Raw genomic sequence first — 19,320 nt, 5'->3', positions numbered from 1 at the left:
AAAGTTAGCACTTAGAAAATATTTCAAAGAAAACATTCAATGGATCTCTATTGCAAGAATTTCAAATTGCAGGTAGAGTACTTTATCGTTACTTTAGTAATCCAGGACTGGGTACCTAGACCCAGGACTGGGGTCCTTATCAAAAGCAGGTGAGTAATTTCGTTTGCAGAAATGGTACGATTTTAAAAGAATATTTCAAATTTGCAAAAATAGACACTTAGAAGAAATTTCACAGAAAAGCAGACAATGGTTTCCTATGGGAGAAAAATGAGTTAGAGGTAAGTATAGTTGTGAACACTTTTCAGGGTCAGGGCTGGGCACCAAGATCCAGCACTGGGAGCTCACCTAGGAGCAGGTGAGTAAATTCGTTTTTGTCACTTGGCTGATTTTTGGTGAATTTTTGCAGTTTTGAAAAGTTCACACTTAGAAGATTTTTGAAGAAAAAGCCAGTCAATGTTACCCTATGAGGAAAATGAGGTTAGCGGTTTAAGGGTAAGTACTCGACTGGCAGAGTTGAAATTCCGGGCATGGACTCAGGGGTCCCCCAGTGTTAGGTAGGTACAGTTGGTTCACCCTCAGCGGTTTCAGGACGGCCGGGTGCAGAGAGAGTTAGGCCCAATGTTATCCTATGAGGGATAGGGGGGCCTTGGTTGGTGGCTGCTGTCTGGCAAGCCACGCGGCTGTGGGAGCTGGGCTCCTGGTCACTTACTCAGGGCAAGTGGGGAAGTAGGTTAGTGTAGAGAGGGCACTGCCAGGGCCACTCGGGCGGCTGGGTGCAGGGTGCTTTTGAGCCTTCGGGCGCTCAATGGAAATCAATGGGAATGTTCCGGTTTGGAAAAAGGCTGCAGGCTCGGGGATGAGGATGTTTCAGGTGCCACCACCACTTCGAGAGGTAAGTTGGGTAGTTGTAGGTTAGGTGGGTACCCCGGGATTGGGCACAGGGGGCCGCAGGGCGCCGGGTGCAGGGGTGCCTTTTGACGTCAGGAATCTTACCCTCTGGTTGATCGCGGTTGGGGTGGCACTTGGTTCTGAGGCTGCAGGCTTCCTCCGGGATGTCGAGGGGGGTCCTTGGGTGCCGGACTCGGGGTCACAGTCGCCGTGGGGTCGTCCTCAGGGTCTTTGTCCACTCCGGCACTGGCCAGGCTTGGCTGGTGCAGAGTGTGTTGGGTTCGCAGTTCCGGGCTGCTGCCAGGGGTTAAAAATAGGTTTCTTGAGTAGAGCCTCTACTCATGGGAGTCCCAGGGGCTTAGAGCCAAAAGGTAGCCAGGTCCTCCGGGGTTGGTGAGGTTGCTGGCCACGAGAGATGCCGCGCTGGTGCAGGTTCGAGAGTCGACAGGCCGGTAGGGCTGGGGCCTAAGCAGTTGGTGTCTTCTTCTCTTTTTAGCAGCTGCAGGGCAGGTCTTTGTTCTTCTTGCTCTTCTTGTAATTTTCTATCTGGAATCTAGGGGAGGAAGGTTCAGGGGGCCCCTAAATACTAAATTTAGGGGCGTTACAGGTAGGTGAAGGCCAGGGACCAATGGGTCCCTGTCCTGGGGTGGGTACACCCCCTATCCTGCCTCTCTCCTGTGGGAGGGGGGCAGTAGCCTAATCCTGATAGGGTAGGGCCTCCCATCTTCAAGATGGCGAGAGCCCGGAGATGTGTTTCACCTCGCCTCCCCCACCTGAGGGGTGGGGTGGGCAGGCTGGCACATCCCCTGTCCTTGTATGGGGTTTCCGGCCAAGCTTCCCGCCAGAGTGGGGGGTTGCAGTGGCCTGGGGAAACTCCAAATGGCGGTATGCCTTTGAAGCTTCCCTTTGCTCATCCTGGGGGAGGAGATTTCTCACCTCACCCAGGATGTGCATTGTTGCAGGCCGGGGAGAGCAGGGGCTCTCCCACCCAGGGGTCCAGCAACGTGTCTGCTGTGTGGCAGCCTGGGCAGCCTCAGAGCAGACGTGGATTGTAGGTTAGCTGTGAGGGGGCATCTCTAAGATGCCCTCTGGGGTGCTTAGTACATTAAATCCCACACTGGCATCAGTGTGGGTTTAATGTGCTGAGAAGTTTGATACCAAACTTCCCAGTCTTCAATGTTGCCATTATGGTGCTGTGGAGCTCGTGTTTGACGAGCTCTCAGCACCATGTACTCTTAAATGGCAGCACTGCACTTACAGTGCCCAGGAATGGACCCGGGTACTGTAGGGGCACAGGGCTCCTGCTCCTGTGCCCACACCATAGGCGTAAGGCACCCAGCCAGAGGGGTGACTGACATATGCCTTGGCAGTGTAGGTGATGGGCATGGCACACAGAGATGTGTGCCATGTCGACTCTTTGTTTTGTCCTGCACCCAGACACTCAGCCTGCAAGGCAGTGTGTGTGTGTAAGGGTACAGGGCCTCTGAGGGTGGCACAATGAGTGCTGCAGCCCTTAGAGGCCTTCCCTGGCCACAAGGCCCTGGGTACCTAGGGTACCATTTACCAGGGGCTGACATGTGGCTAGGGTTTGCCAATTTGGAGTTTGTGTGGTTTAAGGAAGGAACATAGGCCCTGGGCACCTGATTGGCAGGAACCCAGGGTACACTCAATCAAAGTACATTCAGCAATTTAGCAAAAAGTGGGGGCATACCATGCAAGAAAGATGGCACTTTCTCACAACCTTCTCTAGCTTTAGGCTGCAGGACCCACTGGATCTGTGCAAAGGAGATCGGGCATGGCTATTCTGCAGCTCCCTTAGGCAAAGTACAGACAGGCTGTGTGCCTTTGGCTGAGAAAGTGATTGCAGTGCATTTGTATACAATTACAAGTATTTCTATAAAAGATCTTACAATTTATCTTTGCATGGTAAACGAAACCCATTCTCTGGGAAAGCAATTAGTGATTTATCAATGTGCAGAGTCAAAATACTAGCAGTTCAACTTAACTATCCAAAAAAGAGGCACATTTCTCATGTGTCTTCAGCTCTGTGCCTAAATTGGAGCACGACAGGGACTGTCCTGATGGATACAAGAGATGTTCCTGATCTAGAATGAATAAACAAAGAAGGCCTACTGCCATGTTTTCCTGTTTTTGTACTACTTTTTCCATCTCATGGTATTCTGACTATGGGTGTCCTGATATCAAATATGGATGGTTTGCTGGTCAACCAAATATTTTGGGCTGCTTTGTAGACGATAGAGCTGATTTTGAAGATGGTATGGGCTGGCATGGGGGGCCAGTGAAGTTCCATCTGTGTGGAGATGTCTAATTTCTTCAGGCCCTTGATGAGGCATGCTCAGAGGGAGTGGGTTAGAGGGCAGGGCCGAGTGGAATCTAGAAGGTTGTGATAAAGTACAAGAGCTTGAACAGCAATACTCTTTCTTGGGGAAGGGGAGGGCAAGAGAGGAGGTAGAACAACTTCACTTACATTAGTACAGAAAGCTGGTACCAGTCCACATTGATTAAGCTTGGCGATGTGTCCCCCAAGATGAATCCAAGGGAATTTGGTTTTGGAGCATTGAGCATCAGGTAGGTGTGGACAGTGTAGGCAGTGTTTGAAGTACTGGATGGTTGGAGTGGCTGAGACTTTCAAGTAGAATTGTATGTTGTTGGTGTACTGGCGAATTTTTCTGCTGTTATCTTGGGGAGGGACCCAAAGGCATCCATGTTGAGGTGGAGGATGACGAGGGAAAAGGTGGGACTCCAGGAGACTACGTATGTGATCAACAGCTTTTGGGACCAGTAGGTGCCCACGTAAACGATCTGGTGGTTGTTGCCTAAGACGACTCCCAGTGAAGGTTGTTCAAGACGATGGTAGGATGGTAGATAGTGTTGAAGACAGCTGAGAGGCCCAGCAGGATGTAGGTCAAACCATTATCTGGGGTCAGTAGAACATCTGTGAGGGAGATGTGTGGCACTCTCGTGATCTTGGAGTTGAGCATAGACTGCTTTTCATTCATTTTTATTCTGGCAAGTCTGTTTATTGAACAGTAATATCACATACAGCAATTTTGCACATACAGTACAATTCGGTTGACCAATGGACTATATTGGACTTTCATGGTACTTCGATAAAAGGTTATGTTCAGATGTTTTTTTTTTTTTTTAATCAATTTTTATTGAGCAAATAAAGCAAAGGTACAAGGCATGGATAGAACAATCCTCGAGTCCACAATAAAGATTTAAGAAGTGCAATATATAGAGTGTGCCTTGCGCACAGCACAATTCCCCACACCCACACGGAAATACAATGATCGCCACAGTCATGAAGCGGCGTACATTTAGGCATAATACTGTACAGAACCGCGCGTCCACCCCACTCGGCAGTGCACAATAGAACAGGCATGTCCATCTGTTTAGGGCGGGAGTGTGTCATCAAGTCCAGAAACATTCAATATTTGGCGTCTATCACGCTGTAGTTCGATGGTAGGGGATACACAGATGTCGACACTATATTTATTCCACCTCCCCCACTTATGGTCGCATTTCTTGGGGCACCCTCTGTGCTTAAACACATCCTTCTCGGCAATAATTGCCCTGTCCATGTCCACCGTCCAATCCCTCAAACACTGGGCCGTCCCCATCCCCCACCTCTGCGCTATATTCCGTTTTGCAATTGACCACCCCATTGAGACCCATGTCTGTTCAGCCTGAGTGAGGTCCGTGGCTTCCCACATGTTGAGGAGACCCATCTGGGGAGAGGCCTTCAGAGAATTACCACATGCTTTCTCCATCTGCTTCGTGATCATTTCCCAGTATTGTCGCATTTTGGGGCACTCCCACAATACATGAAAGAAGGTGGCCGGCAGGTTACAACGCTGGAGACACAGAGGGTCAGGTCGTCTTCCCATTTTAAACAAGGTCCGCGCGTCGAAATAGTCGTGGTGTAGGATTTTCAGTTGGAATAGGCACAGTCTCATTGGGATGGCCACCTCCCTGGGAGAAGCCAGCGCATCGTGCCAATCATCATCTATGTCCCCAAGGTCCACCTCCCAACTCTGCCGCAAGCGGACTAAAGGGTCAGGATGGTTATTTAGCAATTTTTTTTATATGTGAGGGATATGGCCTTGGTGGGCATAGGGTCAAGTAACAGCCTATCCTCCAACGGGGTGGACTCAGGCAAAAAACGGCCCTTAGGTAGAGCAGTGGTAATTGCATGGCTAATCTGTAGGTATCTAAAGGTCTCGGACTGCGCTAGTTGATATTTGGTCTGCATATCGGCAAACGTTGCCAGTGTACCCCTCGCCCACATATCTCCTACTGTCAAGATCCCTATCATGTCCCATCTGTCGGGCTCCCAGAGTGGTGTGGCCTTAGTGAGTGTATTATTCCAACCCCATTTTTTATTGACTCCATGCCAAATCTCCACTGTGCGTGCCATAGGCCCCGCGAGGAGAAGTTTGCGGGGATTTGTGTAAAGTGGCCTGTTGTATCCACCCCGTCCCAAGAGCCAACGGACCGTACGAAAGTTCGGGTCATCATGTTCCCCGTGCGCCTGTGGAAATATGGATTTTTCTGGTCAGTTATGTCCCCTATCTTGGACCCCAACGGTTCTATGTGCATGTCACAAGTACATGTATGTTCCCTCCAGTTCCAGTTATAAAGACGCAAACACATGTGCGTCCACCGTCAACATGTCCTCTGTCAGATCCGCCATGAATAGGCCGGATATTCCATTCCTAAGTACAAAAGGCCACCGGCTTTATATGGCTCACTCATGCCATTTTACAGTCCAGGCAAGTAGGCCCTGATTCTGTCATCAAACTCTTCTTGCCTTCTGCCTCTGAAAGCTCCAGTCTGAGCCTGCATCTGTGACCATGAACTTTGTCTCATTCTCTGCGCGGCTCACGAAGCCTGACATCAGCCTATTCTCTGCCAAGAACTGTATTTCACCTTCGAGTTATCTGCTTCCCCCCTCAGCCGATGCATTCCTGCCTAGTAGTTTAAGTAAACATTCTTCCAGTTACCAAGCAAAGGGCCCGGCTTCTCTGCCCTCATGCAAGTAATTCATAGTCCTGTTACTATGGAAGATTCCTGCCCTCGCATTTAGTGTAGACACCTAGACGCTTGTACACGCACGCACAGTCAGTATAGAATAGATTCTGTCCGAGAGTCCTTCCTTTGTGGATAACATAGTTCTTTAAACATAGGATGTTAGATATGATTTGGGATTAGGTTGACTTGACCCCTCAGACTTCTTGTCTCCACATGTAGAGCTAAATGTCAAGTCCCCTTCACCCCCTAGTTACACGTCATGCTGCTGCGCGCGCATCTATGCCAAGCATTATCTTATAGATCCACCTATAGGTGACATCACAACCAATTATGTTCCTTTTTACTCCTTGTTCCACCCATTTTCGGTTACGCAGACAATTCGTCATTTTCCTTATCAATTGTTACGCCTATTGCATTCGCTTCATTGTAATGTATGTATTATAAAAGTCATTTCATATCAATAATGTGTGTACTTCACTTCCTGAACCTTCGTGGTGACGGAACTTGAAGCATCCGATTATAATCGAGTATTGGAATAAAGCCCATTCCGAACCTCTAATACCACGGATTCTGCCTCTCATTTTACTGAGCTATTTTATTATGTTTCTGTATCAAATTCAGTCCCGGTAAAGGAAAATTATTTACCACACGCCCATTAATTGATTGCAATCAGTTGAGAAGCACGTCCCTCCCATAGTAGCTCTCGCACTGCGGCCTCTATACCGGCGAAATAGGCGTCAGGGATCTCGTTGGGGGAGTTCTGCAGTCTGGGTTCAGATCTTGATAACAGCCCCACCAGTGTCACCAGATTTTTTGTATTTGTATTTGTAATTGAATTTGTAAGGCGCGCAGCTACCCACAAGGGGTCTCCCGGCGCCAATAGATTCAATGATTGCCCATCGCAGTTGTTAAAGAGAGAAGAGCCAGGTTTTAAGGTATTTGCGGAATTTCAGAAGAGATGGTTCAAGTTTCAATGTGACCGGGAGAGAGTTCCACAGTCTGGGGGCGACGTAAGAGAAGGAGCAGCCGCCCATTCTCGAAAGTTTGAAACGGGGAATCACAAAGTTGCCCTGAGCTGAAGATCTAAGGGTGCGGGATGGAAAGTATGGTTGAACCAGGGCCTTAAGATAGCCTGGGACCCGCCCTTGCTTGATTTTGTGCAGAAAACAGAGGGCCTTGAATTTAGTCCGGTTTGTAATGCGGAGCCAGTGAAGGTCTCTAAGAAAAGGAGAGATTGAAGATCTCCACGGGACCTTACAAAGGAGGCGAGCCGCTGAATTCTGTACCAGCTGAAGTCTCCGCTGGAGCTCCTGGGTGATGCCAAGGTAGAGCACATTACCGTAGTCCAGGCGAGAGGTGACTAAAGCCTGGACCACCTGGCGTCTTGATCCTACTGGGAGCATCCACAAGATTTTGCGCAGCCACCCCAGAATGGAGAAGCAGGTGGCCGCTACCTTAGCCACCTGGTGTCGCATGGAGAGTGATTCGTCCATAACAAATCCAAGATTGCGAACCTGAGTCGCTGGAAGAGGCAATGGGCCCATTTCTGCCGGCCAATGTGAAGGGCCCCAGAGGTGCTTTTGCTTGCCCAGGATGAGCACCTCTGTTTTATCTCCATTCAATTTCAGGAGATTCGCCTGCATCCACTCTGCAACTCGACTAAGTCCTAGTTTAAGAGCAGAAGGGGAGTTAGCGGCGGCCGATGAAAGGGAAAAAAGAATCTGAGTGTCATCGGCGTATGAGTAAAGGGAAAGACCAGAGTCTTCCACGATGGTGGCTAGGGGTCTCACGTAGATATTAAAAAGCAGAGGGCTAAGTGAGGACCCCTGCGGAACACCATACGCAGATGAACGAACAGAGGAGGAAGAACCGGACGAGACAACCTGGAAGGTGCGATGGTCTAGAAAAGAGGCCAGCCAGTCGAGAGCAGAGCCGGACACCCCCGCAGTTCTCAGGGCTCTCAGAAGGATAGGATGTGAAACCGTGTCTAATGCGGCGCTTAAATCTAAAAGAATAAGCGCTGCGGTCTCACCATGATCAAGATGGATACTAAGGTTCTCCGTAACCCCCAAAAGGGTTGTTTCAGTGGAAAACTGGGAGCGGAAACCTGATTGGGATGGATGTAGAAAACCAGTGGTCTCCACGTGAGATGTAAGATGTAAGTTGATATGCCGCTTCAGGATCTTTGAGAACATGGGCAGCAAAGAAATAGGCCGGAAGTTGGCAAGCGTTTTGGGATCTGCACCGGGTTTTTTTAAAAAAGTGGCACTACCAGAGCCCTTTTCCATTCATCCGGGACTATGGATTCCCGCAATGAAGAGTTAAGGAGCTCTTGAATAATTAGTAGAGCATCAGGGGAAAGTAGTCGAAGGATGCTCAAAGGAATAGGGTCCAGAGGAGAGCCTGAGTTGACTTTAGTTAGACAGGCATGCAGCGAATTGGAATCTAGCAGAGGCCATTCGGAGATCAATATGTCCTGGGGTGGTAGGCTCGATAAGGTCCAGGTGGAGGAGTCAGACAGGGGTATAGGGGAAGCTCGAGACAGGGCATTGTAGATAGTTTCGACTTTAGATATAAAAAAGTCAGCAATTTCATTGCATTCCGCTTCCCCTAACGCGGGTGGAGTGGGGACAGTATTTGAACCAGCTAACTTCTTGACCGTAGAGAAGAGGGCTTTCGGTCGATTTATGGCCTTTTCAATCGACTGTGAGACAAACAGTGCTTTTGCTTTACGACAGGCTTGGTGGTATTGCCTGAGTGCTACACGGTAGATTGATTTGTCATTTGGGGCGTAAGATTTTCGCCACAGCCTCTCCAGGTGTTTACATTTGGATTTAGTAACTTTTAAAGCATCTGTGAACCAAGGGGCGGGGGCGAGATGCGGGGTGGATGGCCTAAGACGTGGTGGCAGGTGGTGGTCAATATTGGATGTTAGCCAGTGCGATACTTCCTGAGCCAAAGCAGTGCACCCAAGGTTGATATCGGGGCAACTGGCCGCAAGAGAGGCGTTAAAGGATGAGATATTTAGCCTAGACCAGGCTCTGAGGTAATTTCTAGTGCCAGGAAGAAGCAGGCACTTATTGAGATCAGCAGGCAGAGTGAAATGAATAGCATAGTGATCGGACCAGTCAAGGGGGAGGGCAGGGTAGGTGCAATCGAGCAGAATGTTAGAGAGGACAGGGTCAAGTAAGTGTCCTGCCTGATGAGTAGGACCTTTATTGCGAAGTGTTAAATTAATAGCTTCGCAATCGGATAAAAATGTGCAACTTAGTCAGTCAGTCAGTCAGTCAAATTATCTTTATTCGATTAATAAAAATCATAAAAGATCGAGCAAAAAGATACATAACAAGAATACATCAAATCATTACACTGCATACAATTATCAAAAAAAAAGAAAAATTTAAGGATTTAATACATTTAAAACATACATAAATATTTTTTTTTTTTAAAAAAGAAAGAAAAGGGTACATTATAAAAGAAGAGGAAATTCATTTTTCACCAATAGAATGCCTATGCCTTAATTGGAGCTTCTTCAACCTTGCTCCTGCGACTAAGAAACTTGCAACAGCAAAGGCTACATTTATATTAGGGAGAAGTTGCAAAAACAACAGGGCTGGTTTTACCTGGATAAAACTCTGAGTACGTAAAATAGGGAGCAAGTACCTTTTTCTGATCTCAGTATAATGGCCGCAGAACATAATAAAGTGCATCGTATCCTGGACTGAGAAACAATCACAGTCACAGGGTTCAGCGTCATCAGGTCTAGCCCAAGTTCCAAAGTTACCCAGGATAAAGTGAATTAAATTGAAGCGGAATCTTGTTAAGAGAAAACGATGGTAGGGATTTGTTACCCACAAAAGATATGGTTCCATTCCAGGAACAGAAGTGAGCAAAACATATTTCCCTACCAAAGGTTTTTTTAACTCTTGTGCTTCTCTTTCCAGAGCATATAGATTTAACAGGGTGTTTTTAATTAATTTTAAATCTTCATGAGTTATTTTATCTGGAGATGAGAAGAGCTCCAATCGGCCTGCTAAGGACAGCTGTGATCTCACGTAACTTAGCCATGGTATTTTAAGTGCTCTATCCAGGGCTAAACAATCTTTTAAAATGGTGTGATTTAAGGTAAGCTCTTGGTTAAGCCAAATTTTTAGCCACCCAATCACTGGAGCTAATTTCAGAGTGTCAGATATATAGCCCAGTCCTACCTCTTTATGCAATACGAATGTCGGGGTCGATTGGGGAACAGAAAGAAGAGATCTTAAGAATTTATTTTCTACGATCTGTATTTTAGTGGGGTTAATATAACCCCAGATAGTAGAGCCATACTGGGCAACTGACAAGCACTTTGCTTTATATACTTTGATTATGCTTTCCATAGGACGAGCGCCCAGTCTTTTGGCGAAGCCCATCAGCCCTGCGGTCGTTCTAGCGACAGCATTAGTTTTAACCTGAAGCTGAGGGCCCCAAGAGCCCTTTTCGTCAAAAGTCACACCAAGATATGGGAAAGAAGGGACTCTCTTTACCTCCTTTCCTGCACAGTAAAATGTCATCATCTTTTTTTTCCTACCCGCTTGTCCTGAGATCATTACATGTGATTTATCTGTATTAATTTTCATGTCCAAAGATACCATAAAAGCTCCAAAAGTTAAAAGGAGTTTTTTTAGTGCAACTCCAGAGCGTGCAAGAAGAACAGCGTCATCCGCATATAGTAGGACAGGTATCTTTGTCTCCCCTGCTCGTGGAATGTCACTGTGTGATGCTTGCATTACTGTCTCAAGGTCATTGATGTATAAGGTAAATAAAAGGGGGGCGAGTATACACCCTTGTCTAACCCCCCTCTCAGACTTAAAGAGACAGGTGCATCTTCCTTCCCTAGTGGCTCTTACAGAAGTCATAAGATCCTTGTGTAACTCAGCTAAGTAATCGACCAGGGGTGGGTCAAGGCCCATGGACAGCAGGATCCCCCACAGCTTCGACCTGTTGACCATGTCAAAGGCTGAGGAGAGATCCATGAAGGCCATGTACAGTGAACCACCCCTAGCGACCACATATTTGTTTATAATAAGCTCCAGGTTTAAGCATTGATCTAAAGTTCCTCTTTTGGCTCTAAAGCCATATTGTGCATTGGATAAAATGCCCTTACTTTCTAAAATCGTTGACAGTCTGCCTAACAGGACTCTCCCCAAAATTTTGACGCTTGAGTCAATAAGAGAGATAGGCCTGTAACAGGCCGGATCTGTCCGCTGTCCCTTTTTGAAAATTGGTACAATGGTCGAAGTTAACCAACTAGAGGGGAAAATAAAATCCCTAGTGGCGTTAAAAATGTTGGTTAGAATTTTTGAGCTAAATTGAGGGGCGGTCTTAAAGAAGTCTGCTGGGACCCCGTCTGGCCCAGGTGCCTTTTTACAAAGAGTGTCTTTTAGGGCAAGTATAACCTCTTCCTGAGTAAAAGGGGGAATGCGAGTCAAAGATTTTACTAATGTTGGTTCAGAAACTATTGTGGTTTGAGTTTGACTATAGATGTTACTAAAATGTGACACCCACTGTTCATCTGAAATAATACAGTCAGCTCTCTGATTATCTAATCCCACAAAATATGGGTGGTTTATAACTGCCCAGAATTTTACACTATCTTTCTGTGTTTCGGGCAGTAACAACTCTTCCCATGCCTCATTTTTAATCTCGGATTTCCTCATTCTAATAGCAAAATTATATTGTTTCCTCAGTGAAGCTATCAGTATTTTATTTCTAGGGTTACCCTTTAACGCCTTTAAAAGAGCTGAATGGGCCCTAGAGCAGTTTGAATCAAACCATCTAGGGCCAGGTGATTTTTTTAACTTTGCCTTTATGGACAAGTCTAGATTGACTTGGTGACATATAACACCAAAGGCGTCAACCACTTTGACACTCGAGTTTTCATTATCAAGACATATAGCTATTTCATCAGAGACTTTTGCCAATGTGTCCTGCAAAAAGGACAATGGGGTGACTTGGTCCCATTTTAACCTGCGATTTTGATCTTTAAGCTCAAGACCTAAGGCACAAAATTTATCATTCTTTCTGAATTCCAGGACTCCAAATGCTAAAACCTCTAAAATCACAGGATTGTGATCGCTAAAAACAGAGGCCTCTACCCCATATGAAAATATTTTAGATAAAAGACTTAAAGAAACAAAAATATAATCTATGATTGTACCAGAGTCATGACCCACGTATGTTGGTAGCCTCATATCATTTGAGCAGGTGCAAAATTCATAAAGGTTGAGGGTAGCCAGGAATGATTCCAGAAACTCTCCGCTTAAAGTGTGTTCAAAATGCGGAGATAAAGGGTAAAAAGGAAGTATCTCAGTTTCCCTCAAACAACCTGCCAAACATGGGTGGATATTAAAATCCCCCATTAGGATTACCTCAAAATCACAGCAACTATTCTCAATATGAGTGGCTAGGAAATCCTGTAAGGCTGACAAATGCTCATTAAAAAAATGACTGGTCAAAGAATTATAAAAGTTTACAAGTAAAATAGGGTTACAGTTTGATAAAGTCAATTCAACCATTAAGCAATTTTTGGAATTAGACTGGATGTAACTGCATTTGCCTTTAACGTCAAGAGAAATATATACGGCTAGCCCGCCCCTAGCTCTACCAGCTCTACTAGGGACGGCGGGTACGAAAAAATGAGAGTAGCCATCTAGTGGCAAGCACTCTAACAAGTCCCAAGTTTCTTGAAAAGCAAGAATGTCATAACTCCTGATTTTTTCCAACCAAATTTTGTCTTTAAATTTGGATCTAAGGCCAGCAATGTTCCAGCTCAAGATTCTGCAAACTCTATTACCAGCAGAGTACTCAGAAGATAAAACAAGAGCCGGCTGTTGTTCCTCAGCAATTTCAATTGGACTTGGCAAGAGTCAATCATTTTGATCCAGAAAAGAAAGTGGCGCAAAACGATTAAACAGTTGCACGGGTTGTGTAACAGGGTTAAGTGCGGAGGGTTGTTGTCGATGAGCGAATACGTTATTCCTTGATTCTTGGCCCCATCTAAAATGAAAATCCCGGTTTGTAATTGGTCCTAAAAAAGGAGACTTTGGGAATGATACATTCTGCTGTTCCCCGTAAAAGAATTTCAGAGTTAGGGGAACCACAGTACCTTGTCTACGTTGAGGGGGAAGAATATTTACAAGGATATTGGGAAGAACGCTTGGATTTGAAAAGCTCACAACCACACAATCACCTTTAAATTTTTTAGGGCGATTTCCAAGCCACGGGACCCTGAATGCTGATTTAATTACACTTGCAAGATGTTGCTGACCTCCTGGAGCTAGCCGCACATTACTACTCAACCAATGTAAGGCTTTGCTGCACAGTGAGTTAGAGTTTTCCGCCGAGCCTCTTTCTAAGAGAGGAACATTTGCAAGGACTAATACCACGGGTGTGGCCTCGACAATAAATTGCAGGGAATCCGACGTAGAAGTATGGGGTTGTGATGTTTGCGTTTGGGTAACATTCGTCACAGGAATTAAATTTGCTGGAGCGCACTGAGGCAAAGAAATCCCAGTAGCAGCATTGGGAATAAGTGTCGCTGGATTATCCCCAGTTGACTCTGTTCCCTTTCCATCCCCCAAAATTGGACCAACAACGGCGTCCCCATGATTATTGATCAAAGAGGTGACTAACGTGGTTAAATTTTCAATGCCGCTTGCAACTGTGTTTTGCTGACCACCCAGCTTCTTGATCTCTGCTTGTAGTTTATCTATCTTAGAGATGAGGGGTTTAATAATGGAATTAATTTTGGTCTCAAAGAAGTCCGCAATTTTTTCTAGAAGCGCCTCTTCAAGAGAGCGAGTCAAAAAATCCTCAGCGCAGTTTGTTTGTGCAAATTTTGAAGTATTGGCTCTCTTCCCTTTAGCCCCAGAACGTAGGCCACCCCGTTTAGGGGGGATCTTAGTGCATTGACGTTTAGCTCTCACTTCATGAACTGGGGGTGTTACATCAAGAAAAGGCACCTCGGGTGTCTGAGACTGTGTATCTTGATCTGGATTAATATCACTTTCAACGGTTATATCACCCTCAATGATAGAATCTTCAAGAGCCGGGTTTACATTAACCTGGATTTCAGGTATGACTTGTGGGACAATATCCACTAACGTGGCGACGCTAAGGACATCTTGTGTGTTCGATTCATTGAACGAAGTAGTAGCAAAAGAGGGCGGGGACAGACAGAGTAAGTCCGGAGATTGACTCAACCCCAAAGACTCCCTCCTTTGCGTGTTGATTTTTTGTACAGTCTGTACCAAATAATTGTTCATCTTGTTGTTTTGAACTATTGCTGCTTTTTTAGGCATGACTATGGCTGTAACCATAAATAGCGCGAAAACAATAACAATAGGGGCTGCTTAGTGCTCAACTTACTTGCACGATAGCGTCCGATATGACTCAGGCAGCATGTGTGGCCCTGCCCCTGCCTCTTCCTGCCGATGAGGGCCGTAGAGGGCCCGCCCTTTGCCCGGGCTTCGCTCCGGGCGTCCCGCTCGCGTCCCGCGAAGCGGGCCTGACGCTGAATTTATGCGCCTCCTGGCGCTGTTGTTACGTGCGTGCTGTGCGCCGCCGCAAGTGCTGCCGGGATTCGTAGTCCCGAGCGGCGGCGCGGAATCTGGCTGGCGAAGACTCTTGGCGATGGCGGCACAGGAATGCAGACTGCACGGACTCTTGGCGGCGTCGGCGTTCAGGTAAGCTCCGTTCCCCCCGCTCCGCCGGCCTGACGCTGAATTTATGCGCCTCCTGGCGCTGTTGTTACGTGCGTGCTGTGCGCCGCCGCAAGTGCTGCCGGGATTCGTAGTCCCGAGCGGCGGCGCGGAATCTGGCTGGCGAAGACTCTTGGCGATGGCGGCACAGGAATGCAGACTGCACGGACTCTTGGCGGCGTCGGCGTTCAGGTAAGCTCCGTTCCCCCCGCTCCGCCGGCCTGACGCTGAATTTATGCGCCTCCTGGCGCTGTTGTTACGTGCGTGCTGTGCGCCGCCGCAAGTGCTGCCGGGATTCGTAGTCCCGAGCGGCGGCGCGGAATCTGGCTGGCGAAGACTCTTGGCGATGGCGGCACAGGAATGCAGACTGCACGGACTCTTGGCGGCGTCGGCGTTCAGGTAAGCTCCGTTCCCCTTAGTCGATTCTGCGGGTCCTCTAGATGGAGATTTAGGTCTCCCAAGATGGTGAAGTTTGCTGCCTTCATGACGAGGGGGGCTACGCAGTCCGCAAATGAGGTTAGCCACTGTGTGGGTTTATCAGGGGGACGATAAATAAGTAAGCCTGATAGTGTCAGTCGAGGAGAGACAGCTATCTTAAAAAGTGCGGCTTCACAGTTTGGTAAAGGGACAGCATCCAGAGAGCAAGAATAAGTGTCTTTAAAGATAATCGCTATCCCTCCCCCTTTTCCGGTGGCTCTGTCTTGCCTGACTATTACGTAACCGGGTGGCAGGGCACAAGCTATGTCAGGGCCGGAACTCGCCTGAAGCCAGGTTTCCGTTAGAAACAGGGCATCTGGCTGGGTGGAAGACAATAGATCGAAAATGTGATCACTATTTTTGGGCAGAGATCTGCAATTGATACTCCAAAACTTATAGGGAGGGATTGATGGTACTGAAGGTACAGTATAACCGGAGAAAGCAAAGTTGCAATGCAAGCATTTTGAAGACGTTATGAGTGAGCAGTCAAGAGGAGTACAAGAGGGAGAGGTAGTATTAAGGATGAGAAGCTCCTCAGAGGAGTAGGGAACTAAGCGACCAGAAGGAGGGTCCGAATGGGCAGAGTTACGGGCCGCTGGGCGCCTCAGGGCGCGGAAGGGCTTGCCTTTGGCGCGCCGTTGGCGAGCCCGCCCGCTGCGCGGTCGGGACATAATCTCCATTATATAGGAGTAGAAGAGGGAGGGGCTAATCCCAGCACAGGTGCGTGGAGACACTCGAACCCCAGCGGCGGCAAGCCCTGCCTCCAGCGCGTCACCTTCAGATCGTCAGCGCGAGGAGCGGGCGTAGAAGCAGCAGTGCAGGGTGAGTGAAAAAAGCGTGTGATTAAAAACACGGAGTGCAATAGAAGCACACAACAAAGCATACAGTTTTAAAATTACTCAGCAATCAAGCCTCCGGCTTCCGCCTCAGAGGGGCGCAAACATAGAATCTGATGCGAGCGGGAGAGAGTGAGAGAGTAAGTAGGCAAAATGGGCGGGGCTAATCCCAGCACAGGTGCGTGGAGACACTCGAACCCCAGCGGCGGCAAGCCCTGCCTCCAGCGCGTCAGCTTCAGATCGTCAGCGCGAGGAGCAGGCGTAGAAGCAGCAGTGCAGGGTGAGTGAAAAAAGCGTGTGATTAAAAACACGGAGTGCAATAGAAGCACACAACAAAGCATACAGTTTTAAAATTACTCAGCAATCAAGCCTCCGCCTTCCGCCTCAGAGGGGTGCAAACATAGAATCTGATGCGAGCAGGAGAGAGTAAGTAGGCAAAATGGGCGGGGCTAATCCCAGCACAGGTGCGTGGAGACACTCGAACCCCAGCGGCGGCAAGCCCTGCCTCCAGCGCGTCAGCTTCAGATCGTCAGCGCGAGGAGCGGGCGTAGAAGCAGCAGTGCAGGGTGAGTGAAAAAAGCGTGTGATTAAAAACACGGAGTGCAATAGAAGCACACAACAAAGCATACAGTTTTAAAATTACTCAGCAATCAAGCCTCCGGCTTCCGCCTCAGAGGGGTGCAAACATAGAATCTGATGCGAGCGGGAGAGAGTGAGAGAGTAAGTAGGCAAAATGGGCGGGGCTAATCCCAGCACAGGTGTGTGGAGACACTCGAACCCCAGGGGCGGCAAGCCCTGCCTCCAGCGCGTCACCTTCAGATCCGCAGCGCGAGGAGCGGGCGTAGAAGCAGCAGTGTAGGGTGAGTGAAAAAAGCGTGTGATTAAAAACATGGAGTGCAATAGAAGCACACAACAAAGCATACAGTTTTAAAATTACTCCGCAATCAAGCCTCCGGCTTCCGCCTCAGAGGGGTGCAAACATAGAATCTGATGCGAGCGGGAGAGAGTGAGAGAGTAAGTAGGCAAAATGGGCGGGGCTAATCCCAGCACAGGTGCGTGGAGACACTCGAACCCCAGCGGCGGCAAGCCCTGCCTCCAGCGCGTCACCTTCAGATCGTCAGCGCGAGGAGCGGGCGTAGAAGCAGCAGTGCAGGGTGAGTGAAAAAAGCGTGTGATTAAAAACACGGAGTGCAATAGAAGCACACAACAAAGCATACAGTTTTAAAATTACTCAGCAATCAAGCCTCCGGCTTCCGCCTCAGAGGGGTGCAAACATAGAATCTGTGCTTCCGAGGACACCCTCTACCTTTATATATACAAATTTGTCAGCTGTTGCTCAGCAATCCTTGCCACAAGTCCATTCAGTGGTCGCGGTGCCTATCCAATATCCAATAATGGGTAATGTCCATTTTAGCAATCGGCATCCCCATGAATGAAATAACTACTGCTGGCACCATAAGCTTTCTCAAGGGGATTTTTGCAAGAGAAGACTTTCCCTCTTACATGGTTACGGAAAATGGCACACAGTTGACTTCTTACCAGATTAATACATTTATGTAAAAGAATGTTGTCTAACAGTGCAAAAAGAATGTTTATAATCCTCAAAAGTATGAGATGGCAGAGAGATCCAACAGTCTCAAATGAGTCATGGAGATGTCAGTAAGAAGCAGATTGGACGTGGAAAGGATTGTTTGTGAAGCTGTGTGGCTGCATTGTTCATGTGTGAATAGGGGAAGTAGCAGCACACCGTTTTATATGATGGGAGAAAGCTAGAGCCAAAGCAAACTAACTCCTCTCTGGATGAAGGAGTTTGCAATCACCATTGAGACTGGAATCGTTTTGTGTTTTAAATCGAATAAAGTTGATATGTGGGTGCACAAAAGTGACTGGGTAAAGGTGAAACCAGGAAGAATCGGTAGCGGTCTCTCTAAGTTTAGAGGTCCTTAAAATGTTGTGGCTATATGGGGGAATTATGTAATGTTACAAAATTACCAGAGGTGGAAGAGAAGAAGGGTAGAACTTTACCACTGTGGTGGCACTAGACTAGAAGGTTCCATCCAACTGGATGAGGACAAAGATTGTAGTGGTGCCATGATGATGACAGATGAGGAATGTGTGAATGGGTCTAGAGTGGAGATGGAGTGTAAGGTGTCTGAAGGCTCTGTCAGTGAGGAGTTTCTTTGAGAGCTGCTGATGGGAAGACAGGAGAGAAGAGAAAACTATGGAGTGAGAGTCAGAATGATGCCAGCCTGATTTACTGACTACAGGTGGTGTTATGATCTACGGTATATGCTTATAAACTTTGCATTAAGCTTCCTCGTCTGATTTTTCCATGTAAGTTTATTTCATTTCCACTTATGAGGTTATTGTCATATTTTGTGTCAGTTGTATATCTTATCATTTACTATGTAGTGATTCATTTTTATGTGCATTTATGGAAAGAGAATTTTAATACTTGAGTAATGTCATGCCACCTACATTCTAGTGAGATCACCAAGTGAGGTTCCAATAGTTTGGTTGGCAGCTGCTGGCTGGCAGGAGGGACCTTCACCTTTGTCGTCATATGCTTAAATAAAGGATATTATTGAAACTACCCCGGTGTATGCCACAACTTCAGAAATCTAGACTGTCCGAATTCTTCAGAGTAATACACAAATTTAGTACTTGTATTCTTGATCAGCACAGAATTATAAAGGATGGAGTAAGAGCTTTGGCACCAGTCTCTATTAACTATGCAGAGTTGCTGCTAAGAACTGCAGCCTTCTAGATGGTGCACATGACTGACTTGAATTACTTTATCAGAAAGTTTCAGCACTTTTCATCAGCTAAGCTTTTACTTCTTATGTGAGTTGGAACACAATCCGTGCATTTTCATAAAACCTATGAGGTGACCAGAGATCAAATGGAAGCACCTTGAAGTGTCTGAAATCAAAGCAATGGTATTTTCATCCCTTGAGATTAACGGAAAGTTGAAAAATGAATCTTCCAAATCCACTAGGCAAAGTGCACCCTTTCTCCTAATTTTAGAAGTGGGATATTGTTGAGTAGAATTGTCTCAAAGAAACACTTGTCCTACAGTACCTTTCTCTAGTTTTGCACCAAAAGGGCTATACATCACAGTGAGGTAACAAAAGAAAAGGGACAGGCATGGTCAATGTTGCTTGGAAGTTAAGAGTCTGGGATTGGCTGACCATCTCTTTTCCTCGAGGTGTTGCGTCTAGGGCTGGGGGAAGTTTAAACCTTTGCCCATCAAATAGCTGAACTTCGCTTTTCATGAAGGCAGGTGACGTATCCTGATTGCACCCAAAACAAAGTTTAAGCCA

The 19,320-nt window shown here is 47.1% G+C and overlaps 1 protein-coding gene across 3 annotated transcripts in view; it reads right to left on the bottom strand.

Moving 5' to 3' along the window:
• The window catches only part of RAPGEF1 (Rap guanine nucleotide exchange factor 1), a 703,893-nt gene that overhangs the window by 78,769 nt on the left and 605,804 nt on the right, over positions 1-19,320 (bottom strand). The gene's annotated exons all lie outside the window — the stretch shown is intronic.

Source organism: Triturus cristatus, chromosome 1_2, assembly GCF_964204655.1.
Source record: "Triturus cristatus chromosome 1_2, aTriCri1.1, whole genome shotgun sequence".
NCBI lineage: Eukaryota > Metazoa > Chordata > Amphibia > Caudata > Salamandridae > Triturus > Triturus cristatus.
Note: the sequence above shows the minus strand (reverse complement) of the source record. Positions and strands in the feature narration are given on the sequence as shown.